Below are 15,303 nucleotides of genomic sequence, written 5' to 3'. Positions count from 1 at the left end.
TCATTTTAGATTATTGCTTGAGCTCTTATATATGTTAAAGTTAGCCCTTAAAACATTTTTTCTTTATTTTACATGAAAATATACTTAAAAAATTGCTTATCTTCTAAAATAATTTTCGAAAGCGCTATTCAAATTATTCCAAAGTTTTAATTGATAAAATCCATCAATAAAGTTTAAAATTAATAAAAAGAACACGATAAAGACTATTTACAGTAAGAAGTAACAAAATTTAAAATGAAAACGAGTGTGGTAAATCTCGAAACACAGAGAAGTATCACTTTGTAACTCTTAGAAAAAGTATCACTTTTGAACTCTTTAGAAAATGAATCAGTATTCTCATTTGCGTTAGTAAATGGTGCACTAACCATACCAGGGTATTCTTCCTCTGATAAATAGCGCCTTCCCGCCATAATAGACTGGAAGTGAAGCTTTCCTAAATAAAAAAAGAAGGAACGGAAATATATCTGAAGCAATGCAAAACAACTCCGCACAGGAACCCTAAAAGACCGTACGTAGTAGAGGAAAAAATAGAATAAAAATAGGAATTGGATATAAATCAGATACGAGAATGTTTTCATTAGCACGCAGAGATTTAAAGAGCCCACCTCTGTTTACGCTTTCCCTCCGCCCCCCCCCACCCTCGAACAGCTGATGAGTAAAATACCAAAGTTTAGCAGAATATATCAAACTCAAGGTCAGGAACCTAAAACTGTGTTCATTTCAAAAGTAATGGACACAGGATGCCATCTAGTGGCCTTCAGAAAAACGTTCTACCTTAAAATGCGTATACGCATCACCCGTCCTCTGAATGCGATCTTTACTGATGCGTGGATGGGACGCCCGGCTGTAAGAGACATTCTTAGGGAATGCGTATATGTGACTCCCATTCTGAAAGGGAACATATTGTATATCAGTGAAAAATTGAGAGATATATAGTTAAGGTGTCTCAGTTGTCGAGGAGAGCACTTTTCTGCTTTTTGTCTGAAAGCGAATGTTAGTTGTTTTTAGTCGGTAAATATCATGAAGTTGCGACCTTCTAACATGTGCTGAAATTTCCTGATAGACTCATATATTGCCACAAGTTCGCGGTCATATGTAGACCATTTCCACTGACTGTTATTTAATTTTAAAGAAAGGAATGCTATTGGCTTCCATTGACCATTTTGGAGTTGCATGAGAGAGCTGCCAATAGCAACATCAGATGCATTGGTCCAAAGACTGAGTTGAGCACCAGCAATTGGATGTCTTTAGAGGGTAGCTTTTGTAAGAGCTTCTTTAGCTGCTAAAAATGCCTCTTCTGCGTCCCCAGACCACGAAAGAGGATTTTCAGTCTTCTTAGTTGGACGGAATGATTTCTTTTTGTTAGAATGACCTTCGAGAAGCTTAATTAAAGGTGACAAAATGTGCGCTGCGTGTGGCACAAATCTGCCATAAAAACTGAATAGGCCATGAAATCTGTGAAGCTGTGTTAAGCTTGTTGGTCTAAGAAATTTAGAAATGGCATCAACTCGATCTGGAATGGGAGAAATACCTTCTTTAGAGACTTTATATCCTAAGAAATCTAAGGTATGAACTCTAAATGTACACTTTGAGGGTTTGATTGTTAAACCATAATGATCTAATCTTTGAAGGAGAGCTCGTGGATTGTTAATATGCTCTTTGTGGCTTTTTGAGGCAATCAAAATATCATCAATAAATGCATATACACCGGTTAAACCTCTCATCACTTCATCGATGAACCTTTGAAAGGTGCGTGCACAAACCAAATTGCATCCGAGTACTCTCGAAAAGTCCTAATGGTATGCAGATAGCAGTTTTATGGACATTCTCAGGAGCAATCGGAATTTGATGAAATGCTTTGACTAAATCTACATGGGAGAATATGTTGCACCCATGGAGTTCACTTGCGAAATCAATAATACTAGGGATTGGATATTTGTTCTTTTTAGTCTGAGCATTAAGGGCTCCAAAATCACCGACAGGACGCCAATCGTTCATATCGTTTTTATGGACCATATGCAATTGCGAAGCGTAATTGCTATTGGATGGGCGAATGTGGCCTAAATCTAACAGATGTTGAAATTCCATTTTTGCAATTTTCAAACGATCGGGTGCAAGCCGGCATGGTTTGGTAAAAACGGGAGGACCAAAAGTTTCAATATGATGCTGAATTGAATATTTGACAATTTGGTTTGCACAAGGAGCTTGAACAATGCGAGGAAATTCAATTAACAACTTAGCGTAATAATTATTACAAATTACAGATTTCACTGAATGTATACTAGCAACATGTAAATTACCATAAGAATTTAATTTGGTGTAAGTATCGTTTAAGCGATACTTACGCCAAATTAATTTTCTATGATCTGGTTGTAGGTTAAAATAATGTAAGAAATCTGCACCAATTACAGCAGTTTGAACATTGCATACATAAAAAAGGTAAACAAACTGTTTTCTTAAACCTAAATCTAAAGATAATAAATTTATGTTAATACCATTTGCAGTTCACGGTCATAGCGATGTCGGGAGGTAAATGTTATAGCCTTTGGAACCGCTAATTTAAAAGTAGATTCGACCATCGTGAACCACAGAGATGGATCAGAAGGAATGAAAGAAGGTATTTTCACTGCTGATATTTCATACATTGTTTATGATGTTTTGTTTAGTTCCGTTTTCGTATTTTGTTAAAATTCAAAGAAACGATCAAAAGATGTGCGTTGTCCAACGTCGGTCACCAATGTAGAGGTTCCATGGTGAGGCAAGACACAAGTATAAAGTATATAAACTTTATTTAACACATCAATAATGACATTCCGATGAGAAGGGAAATTCCAGCTTCATGCACACCGCTCTTTCCTCGCCATCTGCCGCTCATCCGAGGCGGGCATGCGCAGAACTCACAAAACTTCGTACGGTGTTTCCATGGCAACACCACAATCTGAACAAATACGGCAGACAAGCTTTCGATGCCGGTTTTGTTAAGGCCAACTAGATATGGTTGTCCTTGGTTTTGTCACCAACACCAACACTGTAGCGGTGTGCACAACTGATTAATGAGTTCGTTATCATTAAACGGCTTTAAATGCTGCTTGCGCATGCTTCCGTAATGATCTCTTGCAGGTGGATTGTGTACTAACGTTTCTTAACGCTTTCCTATCTATACCTTAAACTAGGAATTATTGCGTCAGTATATTTTAATTCGAACTCTCGCAAGAAAAATTTTATGACGGCGAACTAAAACATAGCACTAAAAGTGAAATTAATTATTTTATAAGAGTGATGGGAAAATAAAAATTTCTAATGGCTTACCGGCAATAGTTGAGGTTGGTCTTTGAGGTATCGTTGAGATTGGAATGAGGGGGTTGGTATAACAGGAGTAGGTAGTTTGGAGAAAGATGCCGCTATTTTTTAGAAGTTTCTCGTCGTCCGTCAAATCGCTAATCTGTCACGAGGGCGACAGCGCCTTTTTCATGTTTAAATTCCCTCACAATAACAAAAGTATGTCTTGATATAAAGGAACAAATGTGTTGGCATAGTTATGACGTTTACCATCAGGCTGCCGGAACACCCTTTGAAACTGATAATTTATAGGCACTGGCACGGGCATCACAAGCAATGAGGCCTCCAGAACTATCGCATACTTGCATAAAAGTGACGGCATCTTTATAAGATTTTATGAAATGATCCGGGGGCTAGACATAAAGAAATCTCCCTTTTATGCAATGGAGCAAAGTATTAGGTTCAACAATTGTGAACTTACTCTGACCTAAAGGCAATACTCTTAAGACGTTGAGTTTATATGGTTACCATCAGTTTAGCCTTCGTTTTTAAGAGTGACATTAAATCTTTTTCTTCATATGAGTTCATTAATTATATATGTATAAATTCTAAGTTTATATTAAATGTTTAATGCTTTTAAACTGAGGTTCCATCCGCTCCTGGTTAACAGCACGTTGAAGGCAAATTATGGAAGCAGGGGAAAGGCAGCTAGTCCTTCCTCATGTAGAGCCGAAGCAACCCAGGTTCCTCCTATCTGGGTAAAACCCCAATGCATAACCAAAGTTATGGAAAATTAGACTGTTCGAGAAGTCTAATTGATCAGACTTTTGATAACGCATCTGTAATGGGCGGCCACATGTTTAGGCCTTTAGACATTAGTTAGATACGCTTATCTTCTTGAAACGGCGGTTCATTGTTATAGTCATAGACTAAATTTAGCTTTGTCTAAATCCGTCGATCAGTAATTAATGATCTTCCAAAGAATGCAAACTTTTTTTTCCTCTATTTGAAATATCAACTTTCCCCTTTCAGTCCACTGCCCGAGCAAATTCTGCAAAAACCTTGCGGAAAGGAATCTTCTACGAGTGACATCAACAAAGTGAAATTTTCTTTAGGATTACGAATAACATTAAGCATTACAGAGCATGTATAACTTTATTTGTCAGTCGTAAATGAGTTTGGTGACTGGATAAGTGATAACGTGAACATTGATTCTAGTTTTATTCATTTTCTATCTGAAGTGAAACTTAAAAATGAAATGATTATGGATTTTATTACTTTCAGACCCCATGAACGAATAGAAACACATCTGCCGCCACAAAGACTGTCATTTTGACACCTGGAAATTTTCACCCAAGAGCGTGAGAAAAAGACATTCGACTCCTAACGTAGACTCGGAGATAATATCTTCCATGCCCTTTTAATCAAGGAGGCTAGAATATAAGCAGGGAGGGTTCCCAGTTTCCTCCACTATCGGGGAATGAAACCTTACCTAGCAAGTTGCGTCCATGTTTGTTTTTTCATCACGGCAGTGAAACGTACGTGTTTCTAAGCAGTTCCGTGCATGTATTTTCCAGCAAAAATATGTTAAATTTATAAAAAAATGCTTCGCTGTTGTTAAATTTTTGTTTTAAAGTAATAAAGATGAAATCAATAATTCACTATGTACAGAAAATTAACAAGAAATAGTTCGATATCTTAATGCATGTAGCCTTTAAAAATGACGTTCCTGCACATTTTAAGTATTTGTTTAGGTATTATCAGCAACCTGTTGGGTGTACTTTCCAAATTTTTTCTTTAAGAAGTGATATTTCTAAAGTGATTTCCGATATTATCATAATTTGTTAAAGAATTATTTCATTTGCAAAGTTTAAGAGATATGAAAGAACGTTATTTTATTTTAGTATGCTTAAATATTTCAGCTTTAAGTAATAATACACTAAAACAGAAATTCACATATTTAAAAGCAGATAATTATCTAAAAAAAGAGTCATAAGTTGCATTTTTTTTTTAAATGAAAGTTTTAAATAGAGCCTTTTCACAACCAACAACCTTATAACAACAAGAAAATGAATATTAATAAAATAAAACGGATTTATGTGAATTTAATTATTTCAATTTATGCGTATCTCATATTTATGAATCTCAAAGAAATGGCCTTGAATTAAGCTTAATTACAGAAATATACCTATATAAATTTTTGGTAACGTCTTTCCTCATGTTAAATTGTGTAAACTATACTGCCCAGAAATTTGTAAGTTTATGCAAACAATTTTTAACAGCAGAACAGTTTATCTTGATCAAATGCAAAAATTATATTCATAACAGTTCTCAAAACTTAATGAATAATAATTAATACATAACAAAAAGCATTACTTTATTTAACACCTTTACAATTCATAAAACTAGCAACAATTGATTTCTTACTTTTCATGAAAATTATAAAACGAATTACCTAAAACGCTCAAGTTATACAGTTTAAATCTTAGCCCATATAATTGTATGTTAAGGAACGAAGATACCAGCTATAAACAGAAACATTAAAATATATTCATATTTTGATTACTATTAAGCCCATTTTTTCACATCTGGGAAGAAAATAGCATGATATTATGATATTTTTCAACATATTTATCAAATTACATTAAAAAATGAATACTTACGTTTGAAAAGTAATCCCAAGAATCTTTTATGAAAATCGATTTGTGCATCAATATGCAACACAAGATGACATGCTTCAAAAGGAAAGAAAAATGTTGCAATGAGAGACTTCCTTGCACAAGTCACAACGACAGTAGTAACATGGCCGCCAAGATCCACGATTTGAGTTGAACCTTCCCTCTTTCTATTCTAACTCTCTTGCTTTTACTTGTCGTCAGAAGGAATCCATTCAACGCCTCTCCGTTCGAATAACCCATTTATTCCAGCACTTCTAACTTTCACAAAGCAAAAGTGAAGCGGAGGAGCCAATTTTTTCCTTTCTCCTTCCTTGTACGAAGTAAAAAGGAAGTATTGTAATCGCGAAAAGTTTCAGGCAGCATATTTCAACGAAAATATCCATTTTGACTGCTATCGAATGCAATTTAACGATGTTTTTGCGTCATATCTGTACGTAAGGACAGAATTAAAATACTCTTTTCCTTAAAAAAAAAAAAAAAAAAAAAAAAAATTATAAAACTGCTTTAAAATTAATTCTGAAGAGAATTTTTCATGGCGTCTGTACGAACGTATCTCGCATAACTCAAAAACGAGTAGCCTCAGAACGTTGAAATTTTATATATAGGACTGCTATAACATGTAGATGTGCACCTCGTATTTTGGTTGCAATCGGCAGCACCAAACGTATATAAATATATTTATATATATATCCACTCTATTACCCGGCTCAGTGATCTCAGTTTCTTTACTCTTATATGTTTGTAAATTGTACATTTTTTGCTTTAAAAATGATTGAATTATGTTGTTTTTATCTTCCGGTTAAAGATTTTATGCATTTAGTAAATCTGTGTGCAATATTTTTAGAATTATCAGCAATTTTAAAGTTGTTTAATTGCCGCTAAGCCTGTTTTTAATGGCGGCCATTGGTGTTTACATTTGAAACAGGAGACTAGTGGATTTGTTGCCAATCTAGAGAAACTTAGCTTCGCAACAACAAAGATAACGCATTCATTTATTATTGCCAATTAAATCATGCTTAATTCTTTCTGGAATTTTTTCGAGGAAATAAGCGTTTGAAATTTACTTCGTAATTTTTAATATAGATATTTTGAGTTTTTATGTATTTTTGCCTTCTCGCGAAGTGAGAACTGAATTAATTAAATGAGAAATACTCAATCGTCTGTGAAAAACGGTTTCTGTTTTGTTTTGTTTGCTTAATTTCTTTTATACATAGTTCTAGCTTTATTATAGTATTTGAATAGAACATGTGGCAACGATTAGATAATTCTTTAAATGATATACATTTTGTGTATTCTGAGTTATAATATGAATGAAATATAATACTGTTAAGTAAACCTAGTGCCAGAATGTCGCTATGGTAAACAAAGTGAATTTTAAAGAATGCATTTATTCTATTGTGGTTTATGCGCTGTCGGCGAAGTAGGTTTAATTCAATCTAATAAGTTTAAATAAAATGCAAGAAAAAATGCGTATAATTTAATATTCCGTACAAGGAAGTCATGTGGTGTACACATCAGATTTTTTCATACTCAGTAAACGAAACCTCCCGTAGCGAGGAATACTTTAAACTGCCCTTTCTCATTGTAAATCCCATTCATAAGTCGCCAAGAGTATCTATTTAGAGTACACTGACCAAATAATTCAAGCCTTGTTACCGTCCAAATGTTCCGGAAAGCCATCCCCTGCTTCTTCGTGAAAAAAAAAAACCTAACCATCGAAAATAAATACAACTAATGCTTTTAACTGCCAAAAATAAATATCCAATACCTATCCAACGAACTATTTCAATTAAATAAAAAATTTAATAACAATTAATTAAATACAATTAGCACAATTAAAATTTGAGAGACACAACATTATCAAAAGACTTTTTTTAATAAAAATATGATATTTAAAATTTTGATTTTCAAAATGCAAAGTTCATTTACTTTTAATTTTTACCTTTATTCAGTTAGAATGTGACATTAATTAAACTTTTATAAAACTATATGGGCAAATTAATCGTTGCAGGCATATTATATGGGCAGGAAAATTATATGGGCATTTGAAATAGTGGCAGTTTCCGGCTTCGTTGTTTCTGGTTTTCAGCAGCAAGATGGGCGTTTACATGGTTTTCTGCCTACGCAATAATATTAATATTCCCTTTGACTACTGGTACAGATCCTTTTAGAATGTCACTTTTCACAAAAGTCGGTGAAACTTGAATACCTTGTAGTAATAATGTCAGATAGTCTGGTACGGAAAACGTGGCCATTGTTGAAGCTTTCAAAGATTATACTCACTTTATGCAATGCCACCAGCGGCTGAGAGGGAAACTCTCTGAATACTGGTACCTCACTGTGGCTTCGATTCTAAGCAAACAGCCCCATTTCCCCATGTGTAACGCCCAGAGGTCGACGCAGAGAAATCTGTGAATCTATTCGCTAGGATCTATACCTAGACAGTCTCAGCCACGGGGGTATAAAATCACGAGATGGGCGGAACCTGAACCCAGCGTTGGATCGTCTGTACGGTCTGACCTCAGGGAATTGGTGTGAGTCCAAGAACTGATAGTATTGTAGCTCGATGCGGGACGGCACCGGGTTTGCTAGGTAATGTTCTGATGTCACGGCAGCCCACGTATTACTGATGGGAGCATTTAAACGACCAGTCAGATCATTAGGTGCTCAGGTTACGTCCTCACCAAAAGCCGAGAACAGGAAACAGTGACCTCTCGGTCCCGGCTCTTCGATGGAAGTTAAAAGTGAAGTATTTTACATGCCTGTGGCTAAGAGCTGGTGTATGACCCAGTTTTCCAGACTTAAAAGTTTTGATATACCTCCTAAATGGAACGTCGGTAATTTGCGTGCTGCGGCTAAGTTTTGGAGTTTGTCGCTCAGTACTCCAGCCCGTTAAGGGATAGTTCACGTAATCGAATACGCTGCGACCTCCTCCTGCCTGATATGGGTTTTTTCCGAAAGTAGCCTTAGTTGCGTTAAGGTGCAGGAAAAGAGTTCAAAACTTGATTGATTGATTCCCCATGTGTAACGAGCCACTTTCCCTTAGAAAGTCCTCCCCGAAGTCGTCTCCCCTTAGGAAGATAGCCCTAGCATCTTTGTCATAATCAAACTAACATTCAATGTAGAAGATTAGAAAACCGTTCTGCTAACAGCACAAAAGGCGGCCAAAAGGTTTTTGTGTATAATATGAACAAATTTTGCTATTTCAAATGTCTAATTAGGTGTCAGTAGTATAAAAATGACAGTTCTGCGGCAGGTGGATCAGTGGATCAGGGGGCGTGGTCAATGACATCATAGAGGGCGGGGCCAAAGGCAACGTCATCACACTAGGAGGCGTGGTTTCGAGTGGAGTTGAGGTGTTCGTAGATTGCTGGTTGAGTTGTAGACCTCCTGCTTTTCATTTAAAGTTAGTTTTTTTTAATTTGGCAACGGAGTCATGGCGTCCTCTAGGGACGAAAAAAGAAAATAATGTATTTAGGAATTGCTTATGGCGTCCTCTAGGGATGAAAAAAGAAAATAATCTATTTTAGAAGTTTCTTTTTTTTTTAAATGTTCTATGATTCAAAATATAGGATCGAAACCTGAAACAAAATATCTCCTTTTCTGGAAAGAAATAACTGTTAAAAATATTGGAAAGAATAACATAATACTCATTAAAATTTCACACACACACACACACACACATGGGCTTTTATCGAAAGCCTCAGCTTTCTGACACCTGAGGGTCTCTCTTCACAGTTTCACAGTCATGGGGTTTTTTTGAATACCCAGGTGCCAGCCCCTTCCCATAACTCCACTGTGAAGTCATTGACCACTTTAAAAATAATCCATTTTGTTTTCCATTAAACATTATTTATATTGATATGCCCATAGGCTAAGGAGTGCACTCCATCCTTTAAAATATATCTTTTATCATCAAAAGCTGAAAGTGCGATTTTATTTATAGCCATGGTAAAAAGATGATGGTTCTTACTCTGAATATTATATTGTAATTCTCTGGTGAAGATAGATTTCTCTAAACAATCTCTATAATTTTTATGTTTAAGTTTCCTTTTAATAACACTTCGTTTAACTCCTTTCGCGGCTTTCTTCTCACTTTCATCCAACAGTAGAGAGTACATTTTCGCCCTCAGTCCTATAAACTCCAATATTGGTTCGGAATTCATTTCATCTTTGAAGCATCCAATTTTCTTTTTATTATTGATATTGTATAAAGCATGAGTCTTCGGATAATCTGACATATCGTACAGATGCGTATGAAAACTCATATCTCGATATACATCTTCTGTTAAAATTTCGTACGTGAGAGAGTCTGTGTCAGTAAAAAGTAGCTTGGCTCTTTCTCCATATTGTTTTTTGATATGATTATAATGAAAATTGTACATATGATATTTACTAAGTTCTAGTATGACAAATCCTACATATATGGGCCTGTTTAAACTAACACAGTTTTTCAACCTTTGTACTCCAACCAAATCGTTATCAAAAATTCTGAAATTATGAAAGGTTGGTGCAGCTACCAATTTTTTCGCTCTTTTTTCTGTATTGACTAATTGGACATCAACATGTTTCCTCACGTTTTCCATAGTTTTACCGTACACACTATTGTTCATTAGTTTAAAAAAATCTTTCTCATATCCTGTCTGTGCATTTTTACGTTGATCTGTATTAAACTGTATATAAGGTTGTAACCAAGCTTTTTGTTTAAATTTTATAATTTTGTGAACATGCATTAATTTCATACCTAAAGAGAGATATAACTGTAAATTTTTATGATAGATGACATAATTAAATTTAGGATTTAAATTAGGAACTAATTTAGTATTCGAGATAAATTTATTATTTTTCAGTACACTGACTGCATAAGGTGAAAGATGATTAGCTATTATTTTCATTTTTTCTGGAGCTAAGGGATAATCGTTATGAGCATTATGAAGTTCTTTGGGATATTCGAGGTCTACTTCCAAGATGTATCCATCCAAACTGTCTTCTGATAAAGTCAAAATCTTTTCTATGACATTCTTATGAGGTTCAACCCACTCAAAATTTCCATAGGGTAAGGGTTGACTCATAGCCCACCCGTAGAGATTGTTTGCATCAAGGTATAAGATATATTTACTTTCTTTAGTTGAATCAAAATTTTTCAGATATTTATTATTTGCTACAGACTTACGCTGGGTAATCATGGACACACCTCCACGAATGCCCTGCTCTATAAATAAATGCATATTAACATCCGTTAATAATTCCAAAGCTTGATCAGTCATTTTTAAGCAGGCTTGCCAAGCTAATCCAGGTGCAGTCATCAAATGCGCACAATCTAAACTATAGTAAGTTTTACAAAGCTGTCTAAAATTTTCAAACACATCTGCTAATTGTAAAACATCACTTTTTACGTATAAATCATGATATTCACCTAAATTTTGAATATGAAAAGCTTGCCAAACAGTTTGAGCATGAATGTAATCATCCGAAGATATACTTTCACCAGTTAAAGTACTTCGAAAGTTCTCTATGGATGGTAACTAAGTATCTTTAAATTTATCAAAAGAGTTGATGTATTCATATGGATATATTCCCTTCCGTAATAATAATTTTATGTTTTGATCATTGGGAAAATTTTCTTTTAAAATCCTAAATTTTTCTTCAGGCAAGTTAGATACAAGTTTTTCCAAAGACGCGTTCATAAACTGTAAACTATCAATAAAAATTAAAGATATTCTTAGATTATTCCATTTTCTTTTAATACTGAAAGAAATATATTTTTCCATATTATTAGGTATAACATGAAACTCCCTGTTTTGAATTTTACCAATGCCTTGCATGATTAAATGTGCATCATAGTGTTTTAAATTATGAAATACGACAGGAATTTTCTTTTGAAGTTTAAATTTCAAATTGCACTTATTGTGCAGAGCTCCTCTATACTTTCCCGTAAGATGATCGTGATCTTTTACACGATCATTATTCAAATTTTTTTTGCATAAGTAGCAATGAGTTGCATTTTTAAAATTTTGTTTATCTTGAGATGTCATGGAAAGAGGTACAATACTATATAATTTTTCGGCTATTTCCTCTTCTTCACGTAAAATATTTTGTATAAAATGGTCTACTGCATTTGGACCTCTATATACTGTTACAGGTTTAAAGCTTTTCCCATCAGGTCCTACAATTATGTAAGCATATCCGCAAGCTTTATGATGATGTATTTTTTCTGTAAAAGACGCAGTAGCTACATCAGGTGTACAAGTGTCTATGTTTTCAATTAAAGCTTCAAAATCAGCATAAATAATGTACGGAATAGACTCTTCATATTGATAATTAGTATATTCTAATATTTTTTCTTCTTCTGATGGCATTTTAATTCTCTGTATGTTTTGATGTTGACAGTATTTTGCATGTTCTTCTAACAGGTTTTCACGGGTGAATCTATGCAAGCATCTCATGCAATAGAACATGCTTGGGTGGTGTTTTGTGAGGTTACCTAATAACCGGGACATATTTCTTATTAAGCAATAATGTTGAGTAGTGTCATCACTGATTAAAAGTAAATTAATACAATCAGTTTCTTTTCTGTTTGAAATGTAGAGGGGAAAGACTTCTTTTTCTTCATATCCAAATACATTTATTCTAAGATTATTTAGTTTTTCAATAGATGGTATTTTTGTAATAGGAACAGGGCATTCAATATTTCCTAATTTTATTTCATGTTCATAGGGTTTATAATGATTTACTCGTTCTGGTTTATTTTCTCTAGAAAGATCATATTTGTGTGCAAGTAAGCACCACACTAAACATTTTGGATCACCATTTTGAATGTTTAAAATGGCTTTTTTCATGGCAAGTTCTTTGGGAAGAGGTATATAACTACTAGCGGCTAAGGGATGATATAGAGCTGTGCAGAGTTCTAATTTTTCAATTTTATCTAATGTCCATCCCGAGCCATTTTGTAAAAATTCTTCAAACGATTTTTTTATCTTGTTATAGGCCTCATTCAATTGTTCTTCAACATTCTCTATTGTTAAACTTGTGAGGCAGGTAGATCTAAAATGTGGTTTAATAACCTCTTCGTCCCCATCATGTCCTATTCTAGAGAACTGTGCTGTTACTATAATGTACCATTTTAAAGCCTTTTTCTCATTGATTTCTTCCTCGAGTTTCGACATAATATTTAATTTGATATTATTTAAAAATATTTCTAGATCTTGATTAATTTCTTTGGTGGCGATAATTGTAAAAGAACTGAAGACGTTTAAGGCCGACGCTGCATGCTTCATTCGCTTGTTTAATGGATGGGGGTTATTACTTTTTCTTTTAATACTTTGAACAGTACCATGTTGAGTACGGTTATGTTTCATTAGATCATGCTTTCTGCTAAACACGTCGTTGCATTTTTCACATGAAAAGGTATTTTTTTTAACATGAATATTTTGTATGTGTCTTCGTAAATTATCTGCTCTCGTAAACTGAGCCTGACATTCTTCACAGTGAAAGATTTTTCTCTCATGTGTTTTCGAATGACGAACTAAATTACTCTTTTTACTAAAACTTTGACCACATATGTCGCAAACCTGTGAAAGATAGAAAAGCGGCTTTCAATATGCATGCTTTCCTCATTATAAAATTACGCATTTTTAATTATCCCTCACTAAAAAAATTTAATTACATAAATCATTTTAGAAATCGTTTAGTATTAACTCTTTACGTTTAAAGAATTTTAATTTAGTTTAAAAATCTCTCTCTCACTACTTTTTTTCCTAATAATCACACATTGTACAACAACGACTGAAGGGAAAGAGAACCATTGAATAAATAACTATATCTGCAAGTCACTATTAAAAAGAAAAAAAATGTTACCTCTCTTGTACTTGGTTGAGGTTCCATTCTTTCAGAAGTTAGAGAGTTGAATTCCTCCTCCTGAAATCCAAAGTCGATAAACTAAGAAAAAAAAAAGAGAAAAAACTGTGTTAATAAAAAATATTTTTTTAGAATATTCAAAAATGATGACTGCTGTTTAAAAGTATTTGATACTTCATTCATTATCTTATAATAAATATACTTTTAAAATAAAGATTCAAAATAAAAGCATCTTCTCATAAAAAATAGTTCATTCATGCATTAAAAATATCATGCAACGATATACAAACTCGACTGATTTCCTTCAGACTCTTACAAATGCTTTAAAAAAATTTTTTTTCAACTCTAAACTATGTAAAAAGCAGGCTATTTAATTCAAATCATACTTGAAGCAAACATATAAATCATGTATTAAAAATAGATTGATTATAATTCATTTTAAAAAGTTCATCTAGTCTGAAAAAAAATAATAATTAAAATAATATATAACAGTTCTAATACTTACGTTGGAAGAAACAGATTGGTGATCTTGTTCAAAAGCCATCGCAAAAAAATATTAAGCTCTGTGAATCAAATCAGGAAGACTTGCTCTTTTCAAGGTTGAGAAGAGAACTGACTTTTTCCATTTCTGAAACACCTTTTATAGGGATTAAAGAATGTTCTCGAAACATTTCAGATTTGTATAATCTGAACCAGGACAACAACAACATTATGATAACCCTTTCTTTCGAATACGATTTCAACTTCCATTAACCCTTATCATAACGTGAAGTCTACAACGCTTATCAAGGATCTTCCTTCACTTCTGTATGTATTGTCAAACTTGGAATAGCAACAACAACCTTAAGATAATACATTCTTTCACATATGATTATCAGAGTTTTAGAAATTTTCCATTACTCTATCATGATAAGTGGATGATGCTTTTAAGATTACCCTTATGCATATATGTATAAGTAATGTCAAACTTAAGAATAACAACTCTTTCAAATAAGTTTTCAGTGATTATCAGAGTTTTCCATTAACCTATCTTACCATGATAACGCAATAATATAATGACGCCTTATAGACTGTCCTTCCCAAACAAGACAAGACAAGAATGTATTACGGTAAGTGTTGATGAATTATATTGGTGAAGATATATTTTTATGTATTAATTTAAAAAATATAAGAGATTCTTTAAGACAGAAAAAAAATTGTTCATTTATTTTGTGATAGGTTTTTTGAATCGAAATGTTATGAAGATTATAAAAATGCATTAATATAAGTGCAGCTATTCTATTTAAATTTCTGTGTTTGGTTGATGTTATGACTATTTTTTTTCCTTATGTTTTTAATAGAAATATATTGAAATTTTAGTTTTAATTTTAAAGCAAACGTGTATATCAAATATGTATATATATCAGTAAATGGATATTGATGTTAATTTGATATTAACTAATGAAAGAAAATTCCAAGTATATTTTATGTATAATACAGAAATTTATTC

General features: G+C 33.4%; 1 long non-coding RNA gene across 1 annotated transcript in view; it reads left to right on the top strand.

The window, feature by feature from the left end:
• Window positions 1-14,279: 14,279 nt before the first annotated feature.
• LOC146992729 (uncharacterized) overlaps window positions 14,280-15,303 on the top strand; it is an 89,018-nt gene continuing 87,994 nt past the window's right edge. The window contains exon 1 of the long non-coding RNA XR_015039204.1: window positions 14,280-14,923. This is a non-coding gene — a long non-coding RNA (uncharacterized LOC146992729). The remainder of the gene's footprint in view (window positions 14,924-15,303) is intronic.

The sequence above is a fragment of the Stegodyphus dumicola genome, chromosome X2 (genome assembly GCF_044657685.1).
Source record: "Stegodyphus dumicola isolate Sdum_Otavi_A_Nest chromosome X2, ASM4465768v1".
Taxonomy (NCBI): domain Eukaryota; kingdom Metazoa; phylum Arthropoda; class Arachnida; order Araneae; family Eresidae; genus Stegodyphus; species Stegodyphus dumicola.
This window is presented reverse-complemented; position numbering and strand designations above follow the sequence as displayed.